This window comes from Tasmannia lanceolata, unplaced genomic scaffold (assembly GCF_043159265.1).
Source record: "Tasmannia lanceolata isolate RefF3 unplaced genomic scaffold, GAP_Taslan_0.1 ptg000013l, whole genome shotgun sequence".
Lineage (NCBI taxonomy): Eukaryota > Viridiplantae > Streptophyta > Magnoliopsida > Canellales > Winteraceae > Tasmannia > Tasmannia lanceolata.
Window position 1 is genome coordinate 42313980 of NW_027518690.1, and position 21335 is coordinate 42335314.

The 21335-nt window shown below is 38.0% G+C and overlaps 2 long non-coding RNA genes across 2 annotated transcripts; both read right to left on the reverse strand.

Moving 5' to 3' along the window:
* Nucleotides 1–3408: 3408 nt before the first annotated feature.
* On the reverse strand, nucleotides 3409–20974 carry LOC143889191 (uncharacterized). Its single transcript, XR_013254781.1, has 4 exons — nucleotides 20766–20974; nucleotides 16459–16553; nucleotides 3788–4046; nucleotides 3409–3684 (listed from the first exon to the last, which is right to left on the reverse strand). It is a non-coding gene; the product is annotated as an uncharacterized LOC143889191 (long non-coding RNA).
* On the reverse strand, nucleotides 19530–20513 carry LOC143889193 (uncharacterized). Its single transcript, XR_013254782.1, has 2 exons — nucleotides 19870–20513; nucleotides 19530–19728 (listed from the first exon to the last, which is right to left on the reverse strand). It is a non-coding gene; the product is annotated as an uncharacterized LOC143889193 (long non-coding RNA).
* Nucleotides 20975–21335: the final 361 nt, after the last annotated feature.

Here is a 21335-nt window from a genome sequence, read left to right on the forward strand (position 1 = left end):
CTTTTTCTTTTCTTTTCTTTTTTTTTTTGGCAGAGCTTGCTTACACAATGAGAGTGACGGAGAAATGCGATGTATATAGCTTTGGGGTTTTAGCACTTGAAGTGATAATGGGAAGGCACCCTGGAGATATCATCTCTTCCTTGTTAACATCATCATCTGAAGTTGGCCAAAATCTACGGCTAAAGGATGTGTTAGACCCACGGCTCCCAAATCCCGAAGACCAAGTTGGAAATGAAGTTTTTCTGTCAGTGTCAATGGCACTCGCTTGCGCAAATGCAAATCCACAAACTCGGCCACCCATGCAACACATCTCTGGAAAGTTCTCTGCTCGAACTCCATCTTTTCCAAAGCCATTCCACACAATCGAAATGTCTCAACTGATGGAATTTCAAGTGTGAATGGGTTGGGTCTCTTCACCTACTCAGTTATATTGTATAGGTCAGTATTTCATATAGTTGATCAAAATAAGGGACGGACTAGGCTGATTGTCACCGTCGAGATCAAGTCTTGGGTCCCACTTGGAGACATGTATGTTTAATTTAGACCATTGATCTTTCTAGACCATCATGAGGCAACCCACATGGTTTTGTACCTTCTGGTCCTATTGCTCATTTGAATGATGTGTAAAATAACATGCTACATAGGCTTAAGATTGTTTTATAGAATTGATTTTTGAGGTAGAACCTACATATGTGAAGGCCCAACAAATGAACGGCTTGGATCATCAAACCATACGAGCTCCGATGTATTTTTTGTTTTTTTTTTTAAATTACACTTACATGTGATCACATATAAAATCTATACAATCTAGAGAAATTTACATTTATGGTATATTTGAAATTTATATTTATAGGATATTTAATTAAAGAATTTACATTTATAAGGTTTTATATGTGCCCTCATGTAGGTGGAAATATATGTGCCCTCATGCGGACACTGGAGCCAGCTCCAGTGTATCTATGATTGGAGAGAGGCTAATCTTCTTCATGTGGGAAGGATTCAATGGGCCTAATTGCAACGTACACTGGAGCTGGCTCTCCCATGTAAAGAAAAGCCTGGAATTTATCATTTCCCTTCATAAAAGCATGTACACTGGAGCTGACATACCAGTTTAACAGATTAGAAAAATTTTAATCTGTTAAACTTTTGGCTAAATCATAATCTTTGATGACTAATTGAAATATATATCTTATAGATTATAGTTTTCACACTTAAAATCACTTTAGCGCAACAGCCCATCCACAACACTTAAAATAAGTTCTTACATTACCACACGGTCACAACACATTTACACGTGCATTATCAAGAAAAAGTCCGGTGGGCAGCCTCCATCATATCGGACATCCGCCAGGCTATATGCTGAAAGAGCGGGCCATGTAACATAGGAGGGACTGAGGTGGACCCTCCCTCCTCTAGCAACGGCTTAATTTTGGAGTTTTAATGGGATCCAGTGCATTTGTGCGGGTGTGATTGCACCTACTTCTTCCTTGGGTTTAAACCATAGGAGATGGAACACTCACAGCCGAACGAATCACCCAAGCAAGAGAACAAACCCCCTCCTGCCTCCATGTTCCTCCGCCCGTGCCGATTCGCCAACTGGAAACTCCCGAACCCCTCATCATTTATCGGCCCATCATTCATCGGCGGAAGGTCAATCTGCCACCTCTCAAGATTCGTTTTCAGATCCTCCGTCGCAATTCTCCGCTCCTCCAAAACCGAACCATCCTCCTCCGTCGCTAAATCCAACTCATCCACACCCTTCTTCCCATATCCCACCATTGGTGGAGGACCCACGCCGACCGAGTCGGACCACACCGACCTAACTTTCGCCATGACTTCCGACCTGTCCCCTGTGGGCCCAACAATGAGGAGAGAGGAAGAGAACGGAGAGAGAGGTGGAGGGAGTAAAGGTGGTTTTAGTGGAGGGGGGTTATGGTTTTAACCGTGGTTAGGTTTTGAATGACAGGTGGGGTTTGTCTAATTTGGTGGCTGTATTACAGCTAGCTTTGTAAGAACATTAAACTAACTAGCCGTTAATAAATTACAAGAAAACATCAAAAAATACGTGCTAAATAGCCTTCCAACTGTGACATGGGCTCAAGCTTAAGACTTTAAGTATCTGTTTCTCATCAAGTTCAATACTTTTTTATTTACATTGAAAGAAAACTAGTCTTTATGGGTAAAAAGTAATGGAGCCCACATGTATACTAATCTCTAATCAAATAGTTAGGATACGATGAATGGTCCAATAACCAAAAACCAATTGAGCCCATCTATAGTAACAAGTCGAGTGCTACTATTGGCTCCACATAAAGTGCATAACGACCACTAAATAATTGCACCACATACATACTAATCAATAATCTACTAGTAGTAATTAGAATGGCATAACAAAATCAACCCTAATATACTGGTTTCATGTGACTTGTGAACTGCGAACCTCTTAGCAAACTGATCAACCAGGTAGCATAGTTCCTTTTTTTTTTATTAAGATACATTTTGTTTCTGAGACAAATCTCACATTTTTTATTCCATACAAGAACAGAAAATCTAAGGACCAAAAGCACTCTTATGGTGATATACTTCTCTTCATTACCAAAAAAACGAAGTCAAAAACTTCCTTGGCACCAAGACTATATGCAAGAACACTAATAAACAACAAAATAGATGAGAAAAAATAAGAATAAAAAACCAAAAACAAGGATTCACATCCCAAAAAACAGGGGTGCTACCTGTCTAAACCAGCTTGTTAGGAATTAACAACAGAGCAAAATAACGATGCAAAGACAAACGAAAGATTCATACACAGAACACACAGATTTACGTGGTTCACCCAACCAGTTTGGTTTGGGCTACGTCCACGGCAGAGCGACAAGCCAACGAATCCACTATTCTGAAGAAGAGATTACAAACCCTCACACCTCTCTAGGGCGTCTCCTGATATCACATCCTTTTTATATGGCATTATGAGACGCGTTACAATAAAGAGAAAAAATCGTAATTCATGAAAGTACGAAACTACCGCCAGTATAAAATATCCTAAAAATTTGAGTCGGGGGCTACCACCCCCGAACCCCCGCCTTCAAGCAGGGGGCTCCCAGCCCCTTGCAACCCCCTGGCCCGCTCAACGCCGAACGAGACCGCCGCAGTCGGGGGTAGAGTGTACAATACTTTCCAGATTAGACTGGGATCAGGCTTCACCAATAACAATCTCCCACTTGAAGACTGATATCTGCACTTCCACTGAATCGCTTCACTCCTCATGACTTATCACTCTGACATTCATCAATTATACATGAAGATCAATCAAAGTTGAGCAAAGGCCCAACTTTTCCCTGTCAATCTCTTTTGTCAACATATCTGCAGGATTTTTGCTGCCATCAATCTTGTCAAGCTTCAGCTGTTCATCCTCCAAAACTGACCAAATGAAGTGGTACCTCAACTGAATATGCTTAGTCCTCTAATGAAATGCTGAGTTCGTCGCTAGTTGAATAGCACTTTGACTGTCACTCCACAGTATGTTGTTCTCTTGCTTTCTACCCTACTCTTTCATAAATCTCTGAAGCCAAATCATCTCTTTGCTAGCCTCAGTAATAGCAACATATTCTGCTTCTGTTGATGAGAAAGCAACCTCTGCAGTCGGGGTAGAGTGTACAGTACTTTCCAGATTAGACTAAGATCAGGCTTCACCAATAAAACAGCTAATCAGCCAAATGAGACTCCGCAAAATTATGAATAAATATTTCCTGAAAACAATAAAAATGTAATAAATGAGAAAGTACTGCACCTCAAAACTAGAGCTCTCCCTCAAGATATCAACTAAGAATCTAAGGCTTCGGATGGGTTCAGACCATTCCATGAAAATTGGTTCCCCAAGACACACCTCTCTTGACGCAGACCCCACTGGTGGAAACCATTTCCCCTTGGCTTGTTACTGTAGTCCCTGTCGTTGCCGTCTTGTCCGCTTCCCCGTTCAAAAGTTCGGGCACCAAAGCGGCCCCTAGGAGCCTCTGTCTGATAACCACCCCTGCCTCGGGCCCTTCCTCCTGTCCAAACATTTTGAGTGCGGCAGATTTATGGAATCAGAGATGGGCAATGTGTCTCAAATAGTACATTTGTGAAAAATAAAGAGCACTTTTAGTAATTTCCCAGTGGCCAGAGGAACAAAAACAGACCATGTTAGAAAAACTAGTGCTACTCCAATCATGTTAAACCATGGAAATTGATTGCTAAGTATTTTGCCATTTTGTCGACATTTCCAGAGCGCATCAGTAATGACAAAAAAACAAACCAAGTGCCCAGCTAGCTAGGAAATTGCTCATTCCATGTGCCCAGCAATGTATATTATAATACATTCCAAAAAGGACTTTTTAAATGCCCAAGCCCAGGAAGGTATATAATAAATTCCAGAAAGGAGTTGGTATTACCTTGAACTAATTATCTAGCACATGTGGAGTGTCGCATAAATTTCATAGGTCATGCACATACTTGAGAATGATTTTCATGTGGGAAAAAAATAACAAATCTATTGCCCGACCCAGGAAGATGCCCTCATTTCAAATATCCGCCCATGTAAGATTTGTTGTATGACTATAAGCTCCTAAAATAGTCCGTAATCAGCTAGATGAGAAAATGACTTCAAAGAGTGCTACGGTTAGCTGATACAGGATTAGTACGAATACAGAAAAACTACTTGCACAGTTGAAATTTGACATGGGTTTGTGTTGTATTTTTGAAATAGAAAGAACAAAAATCCATGGCTAAGCTAAGAAAAGTTACCTGAACCAAGGTAAAATGTATCAAGAAAAGTATCCATTCAGGACGATTAAACCAAAAAAGCTTATTACTAGGTTCTACAGCTGGAACCTCTGTAATTACAGTGCACATACTTGAGAATGATTTTCACAAGACATATGTCGTGTTATTTTCACAAGTTTGTTGTTGGATATACAGTATGCATCACTAGAAAGATCTAATTCAGTATGTGGTCAACGATGGGAATAACATAATTAATTACAGAAGTAAAAAAAGGGAATGAACAGTTTCAAGACCAGGTATGAAAACTTTCTACGTACCTGGTATAGCTTAGGCATATATTGAAGTTTTGGACAAATCTCATATTTTGAAACAAGTGGACCACGAATTATATTTTCTAACAAAAAGGGGATCTAAAACATGTTGGAAATTTGTTTCCATTTAGGTGGCCCATAATTGATGCACCTAAGATTTGGGAAATCTTAGACTTTTGTAAAGTGGGTTTTTGGCTACTAAAGATCTCTCATTAAGAATCCTAAATTAGAAAGCGTGTTAGTGTACTTGGGAAACCAAATCATTCCCTCAAGCATATATACGTGTGTGTAGACACCCCATTTTGACCGAACCCTAAAAAAAAAAAATCCTTTAAATAGGTGAATTTCATGTCCCAAAATCAGTCTTAACATAGGTCAAGGTCCCATTTAGGTTCCTCTAAAATTTCAGAAAAATCCGTCGCGGTTTGCATAGCAAACGAGAGGGGTAGGTAGTGTTGTGTGAATTTAGAGTTGCAGAAGGGGTGTGCATTATCCTGACCAGGAGGTGGCCTTGTGGGAATAAAGCGTGTGTATTTTGCAGTAGATGGGTGTCCCAGGGCAATTAAAAGAGCACGAATTTATTCTCTTAATTTTTATTTAACTCTTTTCCACGGGCCACCCAACCCATTTAAAACCAGGTTAAAATGTATTTAGAGGAGGGTTGTCTAGGACAACTTAAAGGGGCGCGAATTTATCTTTATTTTTACTAAGATTTTTCTTGTGGACCGCCTTTATCCATTCTAAATTAAGTTGAAATACTCATGAGAAGGGTGTACCCAGGATGAAAAGGGGGCAAAAATTATGGAAAAGTCTATAAATAGCAAGCAAGGCCTCTCATTTGGGATTTTTTAAGGGCACCCTAGCAGAGAGGAGAGGAAAGAAAATCGTGTGAAACCCTAACCCTCGATCCGTACTTCTTCTTCTCCGATCCATTCTTTCCGATGAATCTACCGGACTCCGGCTAGTTTTCCGCTGGATTTTTCTTCCTTACTTCGTTGCTTCAGTTCTCCTCTTCCTATTATCAATGTGAAGCTTTAGAATCTCATATCTGTTTCCATCTCAAACCTAAGCTTCTTCCTTTTCTTCTCCGATCATGTTTTTCCGATTAGAATTGGAGCATATGTTCCTTTATTGAAAGAGTTCTGCGTCAACATCTCGAAGCTCAGTCGCTTACAAGAGAACAAGAGAAGCTCAAAGGAGATTAGGCAAGCATCTTTAAAATTTTGATCAAAATCAAGAGCTCAATCCGCTTTTTCATTAGGTATTTTGATATTTCTGCTTCAAGATCTGTTTGCTTACATGAAAATTACATAGAAATATTTTGATCTAATTGTTTTGAAATTGAAAAGAATATTAGCTTATAGTGATATAGAACCCTGCTATGTGAGTTATTATTTAAGTCTATGATTTTATTTTATAATATTTAGGGAATAATAGCTGTATTTCTTTAAATCATTAGATAAAAGATGAGTCAAATGAAGAAAGTTTCAAGAACTCCCTCAGTTTTTAGAGCAAGAAAGTTTGTGATTTTTGTGCTACTCTGATTTGAAAAGAATTCATGATAAAGTTCAGCTCATATATGTACAAGTCAGCCCTAGCTTCATCACAATTCTGTCCATCGTTTGGCCCCTGTTTGAGGCGCAAATCTGTCCCAAAGTTTAGCCCCGGTTTTATGCACATTACCCCATAACAGCCCCTGTTTTACCCCATAACAGCCCCTGTTATTACCCCAATTCAGTCCCATTTTTAAGCCACGAATCGGCCCCCGTTTTGTGCAGATTCTATCCACCAAATCTGTCCCATTTTCTGCATAAGTTTAACCCGCAACTCTGCCCTGTTTTTGGCACAGTTCAGCTCAATGATTCAGCTTTGTTTTGGCATGATTTAGTTCATTAATGCAGCCCTTGTCTTACATAGTTTAGTCCACAGCGTAGCTTTGTTTTGGCATAGTTCAGCTCAATGATTCTGTTTTTTTTTTTTTAGCACATTTTTGTTCATCAGTTCAGTTCTTACCTTGCTTTGTTATGTGCAGCCCCCGCTTCATTTGATAGTAGCAGCCCTTCATCTCATTTGATAGCAACAGCCCTTATACCCTTGATTTTGAAAGTCTAAACCTTGATAATGGCGATGCCCATAGCAGCCCCACCCTGTTTTCTTTCAATTCTTGCTTATGAGTTGGTGATGTTTCTATTAATTATAGATGAATTTTGTGAGAATCTTTTTTTAGGAGTGGTAAGGACCTTTGATTATTAATGTTGGCAGTGTTTCTTATAATGGCACAAGCTTAGCTTATCTAATCGTTTGTCCCTAACAATTTTTAACCAAACTTCGTTTGAACATTGGGTTAAAATGCATGCCTCAACATGTGGCTATGATATTAGCATCATCCATGTTTCTATGTTTGCTTGAGTGTCATTTTGTTCATACAATGAAAGTGAATGTTTCTTTTATTTTACACTTTGTATGCTTAGAAAATATCCTTAAATGCTTGCTGTCCAGCCCGTTGTTTTTTTATTTTTAGATTTCTTAAGCTCAAAATTATCAAAAATAAAAACATCAAGATTGTATATCTAGTCGAGACGGTCAGTTCGACATATGGCGGCCCAAATTTGGCCAACAGACGAGAGAGTTATGCCCGTTTAAAATTTTCAGTCCACAATGCTGTTTTTGTTCAAGTTTTTTTTAGAAATTATCGTGTCGAATAACTTTTGGGCTGCTTTTGATCGGAATTGTTCGAAACTGTCAACTGGAAAAATGTTTGTTATAATATCTCCTAAAACTGTCTTATTGAGCAAATTTTTCCATAAATGCTTTTTAATATGTCAAAATGACTTGCAAGCTTCAGTTTTTCTGAAAAAACTGTCATTTCTGCAACAGCAGCTTGTTGGCCATTTTTAGGCCATTACAGGTCTGTTTCGTCCGAAGGCATACAAAGAAAAATTGTTCTTCACAAGATTTTCTAATACTTTGTCCTTGAGTGAATTTTTCCAGAAGCGATGTTTTAAGTATAAAAACTGAGCCCGAACTTTCAGTTAAAACACTAATATGTCTTTTAATGGCGATGGATCGGAATAGGCTATTTTTCGGCTACTTCTGGCCAGATCCAAACGAACTGGTCAACTGAGAGAATGTCATTCATGCTGAGATCTACAATTTTGATTAGTAGAGTTTTTGATGGTTTTGATGTTTGAGGGGTCTAAAAGTCAGTGCAAAGTTGCATTTTTCACATTATATGACATAACAATGCCATTTCTTGAAAATCATGGACAATATGAGCTCTATTCAATTTTAATGATTGTTTGGGATGTTTTGAGCTTGGTAGCAAGTTTTAAATCATATATTGAATCATTCTCATGATTTGTTTGGCATTTTTTACCATTTTTGGTGAAAATTACATGTTGGGTGGAAATTTCACCTTTTTTGTTATAGATTGTTTCTAGCCTATATTGATTCTAATGCTTGTACTGGGATATGATGAGCATGCTAGCAAGTCACAAATCATATATTGATCAATTTTCAAGATTTACTTTATATTTTAGAGCCTTATTAGCGAAAATTGCATGTTGTGCAGAGTGCTTTCAATGTTTTTTTTTTATCCTAAATGAGTGGAACCCGTGCTATATGTCAACCTAGACATCTAAACTTCTAGGATCGCTTCCAAATCATGTCTAGACCTTCCAAGTTCCATGAATCCCCTGCTACGAGACATGCTTAGTCTCATTAAGGTGTTTCTCCCTTGGAGACAAGCCTTGTCTCATTTAGAGAGTTTCCCCTTTAGGAGGCTTACCTAGCCACATGTTAGAGTGGCCCCATCTTCTAGCGAGTCTTTGAGTCGTTTTTGCCCCTATTTCGGTAGTGTTAATAACGAGTCTTTGGCTTATTTGCCTTCTCTTTTGGTAGTGCTATTAGAGAGTCCCTGACTCATTTGCACCCCTTCCTTTAGTGTTTTAGTTAGAAGTTTATCCTTTAGAGTTGTTATCATTCATCTTGGTTAGAGACTAACTCAGTCTTATTAGAGCTTTGCTTATTTGGGATCTTAGATCATTTTCAGTGTTCTTGAGACGTTTGTTTACTTGTTTGTGGATTGTTACATCTTGTTTTGAGATGCTAGTTTCTTGGTTTGGGGTTTCCCCTTTACCCTAAGGGTTTTACCCTAGGGTGTTGCATTGTGTGTTCCCTTTGGCCTTTGACCAAAAGGGTGAAAACATTTAAAATTTTAAAATCCATAAACCATTGAAATCTTAAAATCACAAGAACATTGAAATTATTTAAAATCACAAAAACATTAGAAATTTGAAACCCAAAAACAATTGAATATTTTAAAATTCAAAAACATTGAAATATCTTAAAATTAAAAAACAGTTGAAAAATATAAAAAATCTTAAGTCATTTTGAAATGCTTTTGAGCTTTAGGAGCGTAGTAGGAGAGTTCGTTTCGAACTACGTTGGCTTGATCCTCTTCCACGAGGTACGTAGCGCAACTCGGGATCCATGTCCCAAGTCCAGCCAAACTTTGTAAATAAATATACTTTAACCCTTTTTCTTTAAAACCGTGTTTTCAAAAAGCTCTTCCTTTAGAGTTAGGAGTTTCTCCTAGATAGAGAGTTTCTTTTAGAGTTAGGGGATTTGTCCTTGATTTGCTGTGATTATTGTGTGCTTGTTTTAGAGTTAGGGGTTTGTCGTAGAGTTATAGGAGCGCCTCCGTCCAGTCAGTTGGCGATTCACATCGCCAATTGATGACTAGAATATGATACGTTAGTCAACCCTTTGTTTTCCTTAGGAAATACAGCCTAGTTACACATAGGTTGTAAGAACCACCTGCATTAGCTTAGGGCTAATCTGCATTTAGTTAGGGCATATAGGGTGTCATCAGTTGGCGATTCACATCGCCAATTGATGACTAGAATATGATACGTTAGTCAACCCTTTGTTTTCCTTAGGAAATACAGCCTAGTTACACATAGGTTGTAAGAACCACCTGCATTAGCTTAGGGCTAATCTGCATTTAGTTAGGGCATATAGGGTGTCCTTAAATCTACAATTCACTGGAATTTAAATAATCGTTCAAGTAGCTTTAATAACTAGTCCAGTCTTTTAGATCGAGTCTAAGATAGAGGTCTAGGTGTCTTATGCATCATAGCTTAGAATAGGCGTGAAGTACTACGTTGCTCTGATTCTCGTGGAGGCGGGGATACGTAGGCTTCTTTGGGTGAACATCAGATCATCTAAAGACTCAGGCTTAAACATTAGAGTCTTAGGGTCTGTTGTTAGTACTTAGGGCATGTGTTTGTATATCGATTTTTACATAGGATCATGATAGCGTGTGTTCATTTCCTTACTTACCTACTTGCTTAGTTGTAGCTCTTACCTGCTTAGCTGTAGTTCTCACATGCTTAGCTGTAATTCTCTATCTTTATTAGGTTACTGATTATTACCCTTTATTATCATCAACTGATGTTTGCTCATTGCGCAGGTTTACCTTCTTAACTATAGCGTTTTACTGCTTTTACTGCAATTGTTATCTGTCATTTACTGCTTTCTAGATGAGATGTGTTAGGATTTTATATTAGGCGCTATGTATTCGCCCCATTGTAGATAGGCGCTATGTGCACGCCGTAGGTTTTTATTACTGCAATTGTTATCTATCATTTACTGCTTTCTAGATGAGATGTGTTAGGATTTTATATTAGGCGCTATGTATTCGCCCCATTGTAGATAGGCGCTATGTGCACGCCATAGGTTTTTATTATTGCAATTGCTATCTATCATTTACTGCTTTCTAGATGAGATGTGTTAGGATTTTATATTAAGCGCTATGTATTCGCCCCAATGTAGATAGGCGCTATGTGTACGCCATAGGTTTTATTTCATTCTTCTATTATTTACCTGGCATTTTTATTTGTTCCTTATTTCATTTACTATTCATGATCAACTGCTAATTTTAGATTTCCCTTCCTTTATAGACTTATACTTTAGCGGTAGCATGCATGTGTTCGTCCACCAGAACTTAGACATTTATTAGGCATGTCACTCATAACCTAGCTGTGCTTAGGCGACATATCTTTCATTTATTTTGTGCGTGATTACTATTTCATCCCCGAGTCATGCATGATTAGGTAGACGTTCACTCGGGAATATTTGTTCCCATTTCATATGATTTTCGCCCGAAACTCTTCGAGGTTACTAATAAATGGCATAAGAGACCAAGTGCTTGCACTCGGACGAATTGGGGGTGCTCTTCGGACCTTCTCCATTTGTAATCAGGCACGGACCTTTTGTATCTCTGGTTATCCGTTGCAGGCAGAGCATTTATTTTAGTTCCATGGCGTATCCATGGATGGCGACTCTGAGTTATTTTTAGGTATATCTTGGTTTCGAGCCCTGGATCCCGATCAGGATGTATCTCATTCGTTTTGTATCGCCACTCATGCTATGCTGTGAGAGTGGCACCTGTTTCGAGAGTTCTTTGGTAGAGCGCTCTTTCATGTGGAGATCCAGAGGATGTAGGGACTCGTTTCCTCATCGTTCTCAGGATCGGGGTCCACAGTGTGTTGCTTAATGGGAGCAACCATTCTATTCATTCAAAAATTTGGGTTTAAGGTTTTCTCTGTCTGGTCCCGGATCTACCAAGGAACGGCCCATGATTCCATTGATCTGAGCATAAGGCTTGGATAGATCTGAAGGCTACGTCAGAACCGAGTCTGTCGTGTTCCTTGTAGAGCGTCTTCAACCGTTAGATCTTGTGCATCATCAATCGCTTCTATCTGATCATCATGGCCGGAGGTAATGATCCTTTTCCACATAAGGTTAATTAAATTTCTAACAAAACCAGCTCATACAATGCATTATTTTTCTTAAAAATTGAAGTCACCTATGCTCCATATGTAGGTTATACAGAAATGTAGAATGATCTACTATAAGAGATTGAGAAGAAACACAATTCCAACCCCACCAAAGTGCAGCTTTCCTGTATTCCGTGACATATAAGAAAGCTAATGAGTTTCAAATTAAAATTATCAAATCATACTTTTTACTCAAAGTATGCCGAAAATCAATAAACATAAAAGTAAGTGATTTGCTAGGGACCATTGCAGAAGGCATTTCACAGATGGTCTGTCGCATGTCAGACCAGCCACCTCGTGAATGATGACAAAATCTGCTGAAAAGTGAGCCTATGTGGCTGGTCTGACATGCGACAAACCTTCTGTGAAATGCCTTTTGCGATGGTCCCTGGCAAATCCCTAAAAGTAAACATAACAACATGGTCGAAATTTTCTGTATCGCTCTGTTTTTGGGACTGTTGGAATTTTTATCACAAGATTCATAGGCAAATCATTGATATGCCAATCAATATTGATATTTTCGACATTGGCTATTTCATGAGATTGTAAAAAACTCAATCGGACAAGAGGTTATTTAATATGACACAACAATGATTTGTGTAGATATCCCAAGAATGGTTGAAATCTACTTAGAAAATGACCGAACAACAAACAAAAAACCAAAATCAAATGGAGACTATCAAAAATTATAACAAGGATGCAACTCAGGAGAGGTTCAATCAGTGTGTAGAGGATGAAGATCAAGGTTTTCATAATCATGAGTACAATATGCATCTCATAGTAGAGAAGGAATCAGAAGATCTAACTAATAGAGTGGAAGCATACGAAAGGGATAATATAGATGAAAATGAAGTCAACTAAGATCTTGTAGACATCTTTTTCTTGATGGTCAATCAAATTAATAAAATCTGGCTGAAGATTTAACAAGCACAATCATAATGATGACCTTAAAAGATCTAAAAATAAAAAGGAAGCTTGCTATGATGATCATGTAATAAAAGATAATGGATATAGGTTTTGAGTTGGATCTTACTGACATTTCTAAAATCTCTAGACATAGGAATCCAGGGTGCTTAAAAGTTAAAATAATAGGTACATCATAGGTTGTGAAAGCAATATTTTATGACAGCATAGGTTGTGACAGAACAAAGTCGAGATCAAGTTTCCTCCAAGCATGAGGGTTTGTTGCGGGAGAATCATCATCCATGTGCAATATTGAAAGTGTGCTTATAATTTTGACGAAGTGTATCTCAATTTTTAGGTAGGAGATTTTATAAATAGTTTTAAGCAAGTGTAATTTGGCTTTGTATTAAACTTCTCTTAAGTGAACGAAAGTGGGGGTCTATCGCTTTAGTTTTGTGAAGGGTTAAAAACTTAAAATAACTGAAAAACGGCAAGGCCTCTTTATTGATAACTGGTACAATATGAGTTAGTGAGTTGGGAGTAATTTATTCATTTTTCTAATAGGGTAAAGAAGATTATAAGAATCTCACGAATTTTACAAGGACTTTGGGTTGGTTATACATGAAAGTTCAAAATATAGTCATTTAAAAAGAAATCAAAAGAGGGTTGCTAGCAAGACGGGATTCCGTGCTGAAAAAAAGCACAAGATCTTCTATCGTGACACCTGTGCATAAAACTAAAAAAGTGGGGCGCGTATCTTGACTCCACACTTGGCCATATTTACCCCGTTTCTGTTTTCGGGAAGGGATCCCGTTTTTAAAGTGTTTTCCAATTCAAAATATAGGCTCTACATTTGTTTCAAGCCTCTTAATACTTGACAATATCAAGGGCTAGGGTTGGTTTCAGGATCAAAATAGTCTCCTCTTGTTCTCTCTCTTTTATTTTTCGTCAAACCCATTTTTGGGTCTGGATTTTCAGAAATCTCTCTTTCTTTTTCTGTAAAACTCTATTTTGGGTTTGTCACAACCCAAAATCCTAAAATCTCTCTCATACTCTCTGTCTCCAATCTCTCTCTTTATTCCTGATTTGCGTTTTGGGCAAATATGCCGTAAATCTCCTCATTTCTAACACCTCTCTTGAAAATCCCTCTCTTGTCCCTCAAATCTCTCTCATTTCTCCCTCCTCACTTGCGCAACTTTTCTTTGTCAAAATCAAACAAAAGAAAAAGAAAAATCTATTCCATGCGCAAACCCTCTGTTTTGGGTTTGCCGTAAACCCATTTTTGCACCATCTATTCCTCCCTTTCTTTCTCTTTTAATCTAAAATCTCAACCCAACACTCTCACTCTTTCCTTTCTTTCCCTTTTGAATTCATTTGTTAAGAAATCTTCTTCCCAAATCCCTTTTTGTCTCTCCACTCAAAAGTCCCAATCTCAACTCACAATCCCAAAACCCATGGACCATAATTTCTCACCACCATCCCGTTTGGGAAGGCCAAATGGATCCCAATACACCCAATCTCAACTCCAAATCTTTGTTTTTTTTCTCTCTTTTCTATATTGTTTGGCTTCTATGCCTTTGTAATTGTGTAGACCAAAAGAAAAAAAAATATTGTCTTATATTGTTCTCTTATTCTTGTCTTGATGTCTTCTCTTTGTTTTTCTCTTTTTCTTTCTTTGCTTTCATGGCCTTTGGGTTGTTCTTCAAGGTACACCCCAAGTCTTTGATGAAATGTCCAATGGAGGTGTGGTACCTTGATTGTCTTTGTTTCTTTGTAAGTTGAAGGTATTCGAACTTCAACTTGAGGGGGAGTGTTCTCATGTAGTTCTTTGTTTCTTTTCTTTCGAGGGAGTATTGTTATTTCTCTTGATGTTGTTCTCTTTGTTGTCTTCTCTTGAGGAGAAGTGTTAGTGTTGTCTTCTCGAGGGAGTGTTGTCTTGTTTACATGTCTAGTTTTCGTGTCTCTTCGGGTTGTCCGGCTTTATGCCATATCTCTTCGTTCTGCTTTGATATTGTCCTCCTTGTCTTTTCATCTCTGGGCGCATGTAGTTTCACCCGAGGAGGAGTGTTGTTGTGCTTCCTAATTAGTCTTTGTCTTCTCAGCTTTATGCTTTGTGCCCTCTTTTCCGAGCGATAGCTTCCATATCCATCGTTGGTCGGCTCTCTTATAGGCGACGATCTTTTCCTGCTGACCTCTTTTTCAGGGCGATGGTTTTCCCATCGTTGTCGGCTCTTTTCAGGCGACAATGTTCATACCGTCGACCAAGTCTACAGACGATGGTGTCCCCATCGTTGTTTGATTTATCTTCTCCCTTTTTTTCTCCTTGTCTTCAAGCAACGATATTCATGCCGTCGACCTAGTCTTCAGACGATGGTTTTCTCATCATTGTTTGGTTTCTCTCTCTCTCTCTCTCTCTCTCTCTCTCTCTCTCTCTCTTTCTCTCTCTCTCTCTCTCTCCAGGTGATGATTTTTCCATTGACCTTGTCTCCGATGGTTTCCCCATTGGTTGTTATCCTCTTCACTTGGCGTTGTGCTGCTTCGTCGATGTTCGTTGTGCGTACCTTTAATGTGCCCCATTTTGCTTTGCTGGATCGTAGTTGTTCCTGCCATGGAGCCTCTATTGCTTATGATATGCTGATCTGTTCGCCGTGCTCTCATTCAAGGGGAGGCCATGTCTGATCACTCTCGTTGGTGTTCTACTTCAAAGGAGCGCTCTTTTTTATGGCCATTGATGTCGATGCTGTTTATTGTGGCCGCTGCTGTCTTTTTTACTATTATGCTCTCATTATGTATTCACCACACCAGCTTGAGGAGTCTTGTACCAAGCTGGATGTGTGTATGGGCTTATTGTACTTTTAGTTGTTGTTGTAGTTCTTTGTAGCAAGCTGTAGCTTTATAGTATACCCTACACTTCAAATCCGAGATTAACAAGACTTAACTAATCTTAGCTTCCCTAAGCTACCACTAACCCATATTAACAAATGTAAAATGACTAGCACAATTCCAAAAACAAAACACTAAGTCCCTAGGCCATTAACTCCCACAAACGAGATTTCCAATGTGGCCAAGTCTGCGTTCTAAGCTATCAATGTAGAAGTAAATTAGTTCTAAAAAAAAAAATCATGTGGATAGGTGGTCAAGTGGTAAGCAGTCAAGCCTAGATTTCCAACAATATTGCTAAGTTATATATATTTTAGTGGCTAAAAAATCTTCAATAATTAATTAATTGAGAAAACTTAGTAAAACAGGCTGATGCAAGAACACAAACAATTAAAAAAAATGTGGGTGGGAGATGGAAGAACTCTCCTTGTTTGGCAGAAAAAATGAAAAACGAATTGAATTGATAGGCCAAGGACAATAATACAGTGTGAAGAGACATGGGCAGGTAGGCCATAAGGATAACGTAGGAGAAGCTTATGAATGGGGCTCACACGTAGACCACCAAGAGTGTGAGGCACACTAATAACTCTGAAATATGTTACATGCTCCCCGTAGGCATCTATAAATAGGCGAATCTTCAATGGGTTTGGGGCCGTCTGAAATGTGTTACATGCTACTCGTCTTTACATTCAATGTATTTTTTTTATAATATTTGCACCTATATGCAGACACATAAAAAACCTATATAATCTAGAGAAACTTACATGTATAGGGAGCGTCCATCTGAGATTGGATCGAATAGGTCTTGACCTCCTCTCTCAGTTTCGAATGACATCATGCAAGCCTATATTGACTCCAGCTGAAATGATTCGGAAGCAGAGTGCAAATGAAGGAGACAAAATAATATAAAGAATTTACATTTATATATAAGGTATTCAATAACTAAAGGTGGCAGTTCTCTCCCGAAATGGATTTTTGTGAAATTGGCTAGACATTCATACAAAAAGAAAAAAATAAAGTATGTATCTATCAATTCCTTTTTCATGCAAAAAATAGGGCTGGCTATCCCTTATCCAAAGATAAGCAAAAGTTTTAAAATTTATATTTTGAGGCCATATTTCCCACACTCTGCCCTTTAACATTCAACTATCTAAGGAAGAATTTCAATGTAGGATGAGAATGCAAACTTATAAATAGCACCCTCAACTTCATTAAAACTAATTAAAATAGCTTACATCTTTCCAAAATTGATTTCTTCTTCTGTTTTCATAGGAAAGGAAAAAAAAAAGCAAACAAACAAACAAATTAAAAGAACTAAAATGCATGCCAATCAATAACACCCTCAATTTCATTAAACTATAAAAATGCCTTGCATCTTTTCATTATGGATTTCCTTTATTTTAATAGGAGAAAAGAAATTCCAAGAAAGAAACAAACACATTAAAATATTAATTTCTCTATCTAATTTTGTAACAAACATTACTACTATGTTATAACCATAGTTAGCAAAACGTGATAGGTCAAAAATACGGTACGGGAAAAATACTTACAACCAATTTGGAATAAACAGTATACTCTCTCTCTCTCTCTTCATCAAGAGTCATCTCCTTCCTTTTCGCTCTTATTAGAAATTAAGGTTTCTTGTTCATACTTTGCTTGATTTTCTCCCTCGGATTTCCAAAAAAAAAAAAAAAACGAAGAAAAAAAGAAGGAGGAGGTTCTTTTGCCCCTGAACCTCTTCTTTGTATTTTAGTCTTGTGTAGTCATCACACAAGTGGCTCCTTTGATATCCTGTTCTCCCTTTCTCTGCAGATGGCATTTGGGGTGGAGGAGAAAACAAGAACAGCAGAAAAATAGTTCGAGAAGCAGACAGAGTTGACTAGAGAGATATTATTACTTAACAGAAATCCGTCACCGAAATGTTGTCAAGCTTTACGGGTTTTGTTCCGGACCATGCATGTTTCTCATCTATGAGTATATGGAAAGAGGAAATTTGGCTAATATACTAAGCAGTGAGGAAGGGGCAATAGAGTTCGATTGGGTGAAGAGGGTTAATATTATTAAAGCTGTGGCAAATTCTGTATCATACATGCACCATGATTGCGACCCGCCAATGGTTCATCTTGATATCTCTTGCAAAAATGTTTTATTGGATTCAGAATTTGAGGCTCATGTATCTGATTTTGGTACTGCTAGACTTCCGATGCCCAATTCATCCAATGGGAAAGAACTTGCAGGCACTTGTGGATATGTTGCTCCAGGTTAGTTCCTCATATATCGTGCCTACTTTATTGTTGCAGTATAATTGCTTTGAAAATTGCTCCTTATTTGGTTTTTATGTTACTACTAAAAAAGGCACGTGCATTTGCAGGTGCGACTAAGAGTTTAAGCAAACAAGATAATACTGCATATGAATTTTAATTCATACTATGCTAACATAACAATTGCTATGGAGCCCACTTGGAAACTTCTGAAAAGCAAGACAAAAAGAAGCCTAAGATGAAGATGCTCCGAGCATGAGGTACCACAAATGCGTAGTTGCATATCAATTGATTGATGAAGTGGTAGAAGAGCAATGACTAATAGCAAGGCTCCCTAAAATGGGTGTAAAAATAAAATGAGCATAAAAGTTGTTTTACAAACCTTAAAAATGGGCATAAAATTTGTTTTACGTACAATTTTGCGTGGAAAGAAAAGGTAAAAAGATAAAAGTCTCTTTATGATCAGTTTGGTTAAAAAAAGCACACGCATAAAAAAGGCAGTACCCACCAAAATGAATATAATGGAAATTCTAGAGATATACAACTCAAAATAGGAGCAAATTGAGAGTACTTTTTGTGCAAAAAGAATATCTTAGAAATATTTTGTTGATTATTTTTTTAATGGCAAATAAATTTTTGTTGATTATTTTCCACATGTTTTGATGCATAAAATGAATTATTTCATTTCCATCTACTTAAGATTTTCTGAAAAAAGGTACAAGCAACACTTATATGTGCGCACATTCACATGGAAAAGGAACTATTAAAAAAACGTAGACTTTAGGGATGATATCCAATAACTATTCATTTCAAAACACCAGGCACGAGAAAAAGAAAATTCTGAGAAATAGGACATGATAAAAAAGAATATTCCCAGAAACATGATAAGAGAATTGCAGAAAAACATAAGGAGGTAATCTCAGCAGCATTTAGCAAATCAGTGTCATGTTGCCAAAAACAAAGGTACGCCAACTTGAAATTGTTAATTGTTAAGATGACCGCATCCATCACCTAGCAGTATCTTTTGACGGCGTGTGAACCTGATTGTTTTAGATGACTGTAAGAAAAATCTGACTTAGCAATCAATCAATCGCAAATTTTCACTGTTTTGGGGTCATGATTTGATTAGGACTATGTCGAAGTATTCTGAGAAATCAGCCACATTGTGCGTGAGAGAGAGAGAGAGAGAGAGAGAGAGAGAGAGAGAGAGAGAGAGAGAGGAAACGATGGAGATGGAGTAAGAAAGAGTTTGAGAGAGTGCCTGAGAAAATAAAAGACCATACACCTTAGCTTGACATCACTATGGATATGCCCATGTCAATGGAAGTATATGCTATCTTCATAAGATGGCAAGCAAGAACCCTCAGCCATGAATGGCATGAGCACCCATAGACAACAAATGAGCAATGTGCCCTGATCACACCATCCAACAGAAATTGTCAAATGCTGACTCAATTTTCTCCTATGTTGTCAGTTGGACTCTGATGTATTGTAGGCATAATTGATTCCCTTGAATATATTCTTGCACATCAATGAAACCCAACATTAAACTAAACTATGAAAAATCACTCAAATAACACGGCAAGCAAATGTAATATTCATTTAGACAATAACAAGGGAAGTCGAAATCCATTAGAATATTATATGAATGCCTATCGCATATCTCCTAAGCCTAGAACATGGCCTACCATGTTTATACACAGTCAGAAAACTTGCAAGAGGAACACCATGTAGATAAAATATTTTAACAATCTTCAGTTGCTTCATTAGTACCTCTCAAGTGAGAAACATAAGGCATTAACCATTGCTTGTTGCTTAACTAACGTAAAATCTGCATTAGTAGATTGCAACATGTGAATCTACTAACTTATTCAATCAGGAATATGCTTGACAACATGTTTGACAACAGAATACCAATAGCTTATCAAAAAAGCAACATGAAAGACTTGTCAAAAACTATTTGGTCATCCATTTCGTCAAAATCCAAGTCAATTCTGCCCCACAGTTCGACACTATCATTAATTGCATACAATAAAATCCACTTTCTTCGTCTAAACCACCCAATGAATAATCATCACATTCCAAGAAATCATCACAACCTTTGCTTAAAATCCATTTCCTCTCTCTAAACCACCGCATTCCACATTTTCATCAATTGCATACAATAAAATCAATTTACTCTCTCCAAACCACAGTTCCACACTTTCATCAAATGCATACAATAAAATCCATTTTCTTTGTCTAAACCACACCAAAAATAATCTATCACATTCCAAGAAATCATCGCAATCACTGCATTCCAAGAGACAGCGTCTCTCGGGAATTGCATCAAACTGTTTCCGAGCACTCTAGCCCCAGCGCTCTGTATCTCGCCCCACTTTGCATAAACACTAATCATAACATTCCAAGAAATAAATTCTTTTTGCGGCATTCTGTCAAACAGCCAATGTGCAGTTCCCAATCCAAATCTAATATGCTTTACCTAAAATGATTTAGAAGAAATTTAAATAGATGAGTACTTTCTCCCTGACCATGCCCCTGATATGGGCTCAAATTCCACATTAATCACGATTATCAGCAATGTGAACGACAGGAATGTAAATTCATCAGAAAAAGACAACAATGCATGAAGGTGAATTCTCTGCATGCTATCTCCAACGGAGATAAAACAGAACGAAAAAGGCAATACCTCTCTAACAAACTGGAATCCTAAGTTCCCAACAAAACCATCAATACAAGATATCAAACCAAGAGATCCATCAATCTAAAACAAAGGAAGATAAACAAAAAGGAAAAACGGAAAAGCTTACCGGAGAGGAAGCTTAAATCAGAGGTGGGCATCGTCCGATAAATGCAGATGAGCCCCAAAACGAACCCAAGAAGGACAGTGGAGGAAAAGAACAAACTTCAACCGACACGAAGCATCGTTTCGATGGCAGGTGTTGCTTGACGACAAGAGAGCAACAGGTGCAAAGAGGCTACGGTGATTTTTGGACGGATCTTCAGGGGTAAGGAATGAGATGAAAAGACAAAAATACCACAGGTAGCTGGGATGGTCTTTATGGAATAAACGATCTTTACGAAATAATAGAGAATCTAAGGGCCAGTGGAAGTAACACCTGGCGGATACAGTAGGCATTTTTAAGGAAGACGCAGACGAAATTTCACTGGTTTTTGCTTTTAGAATAGTAAAGGATTTGGTTCACCCACCTAAGGTCAAAATGTTTTAGACCATTGTTGTGCTTGGCCCTACCTTAGCCAAGCACACCAATGGTGAGTCCTAAGACCTTGTTTGTTTTGGATTTTGAGAGCCGATTCTTGGACTCACAATTAAACGTATATCTGAGTCCAATATTCCGTTTTGGGCTCACAATCTGTTC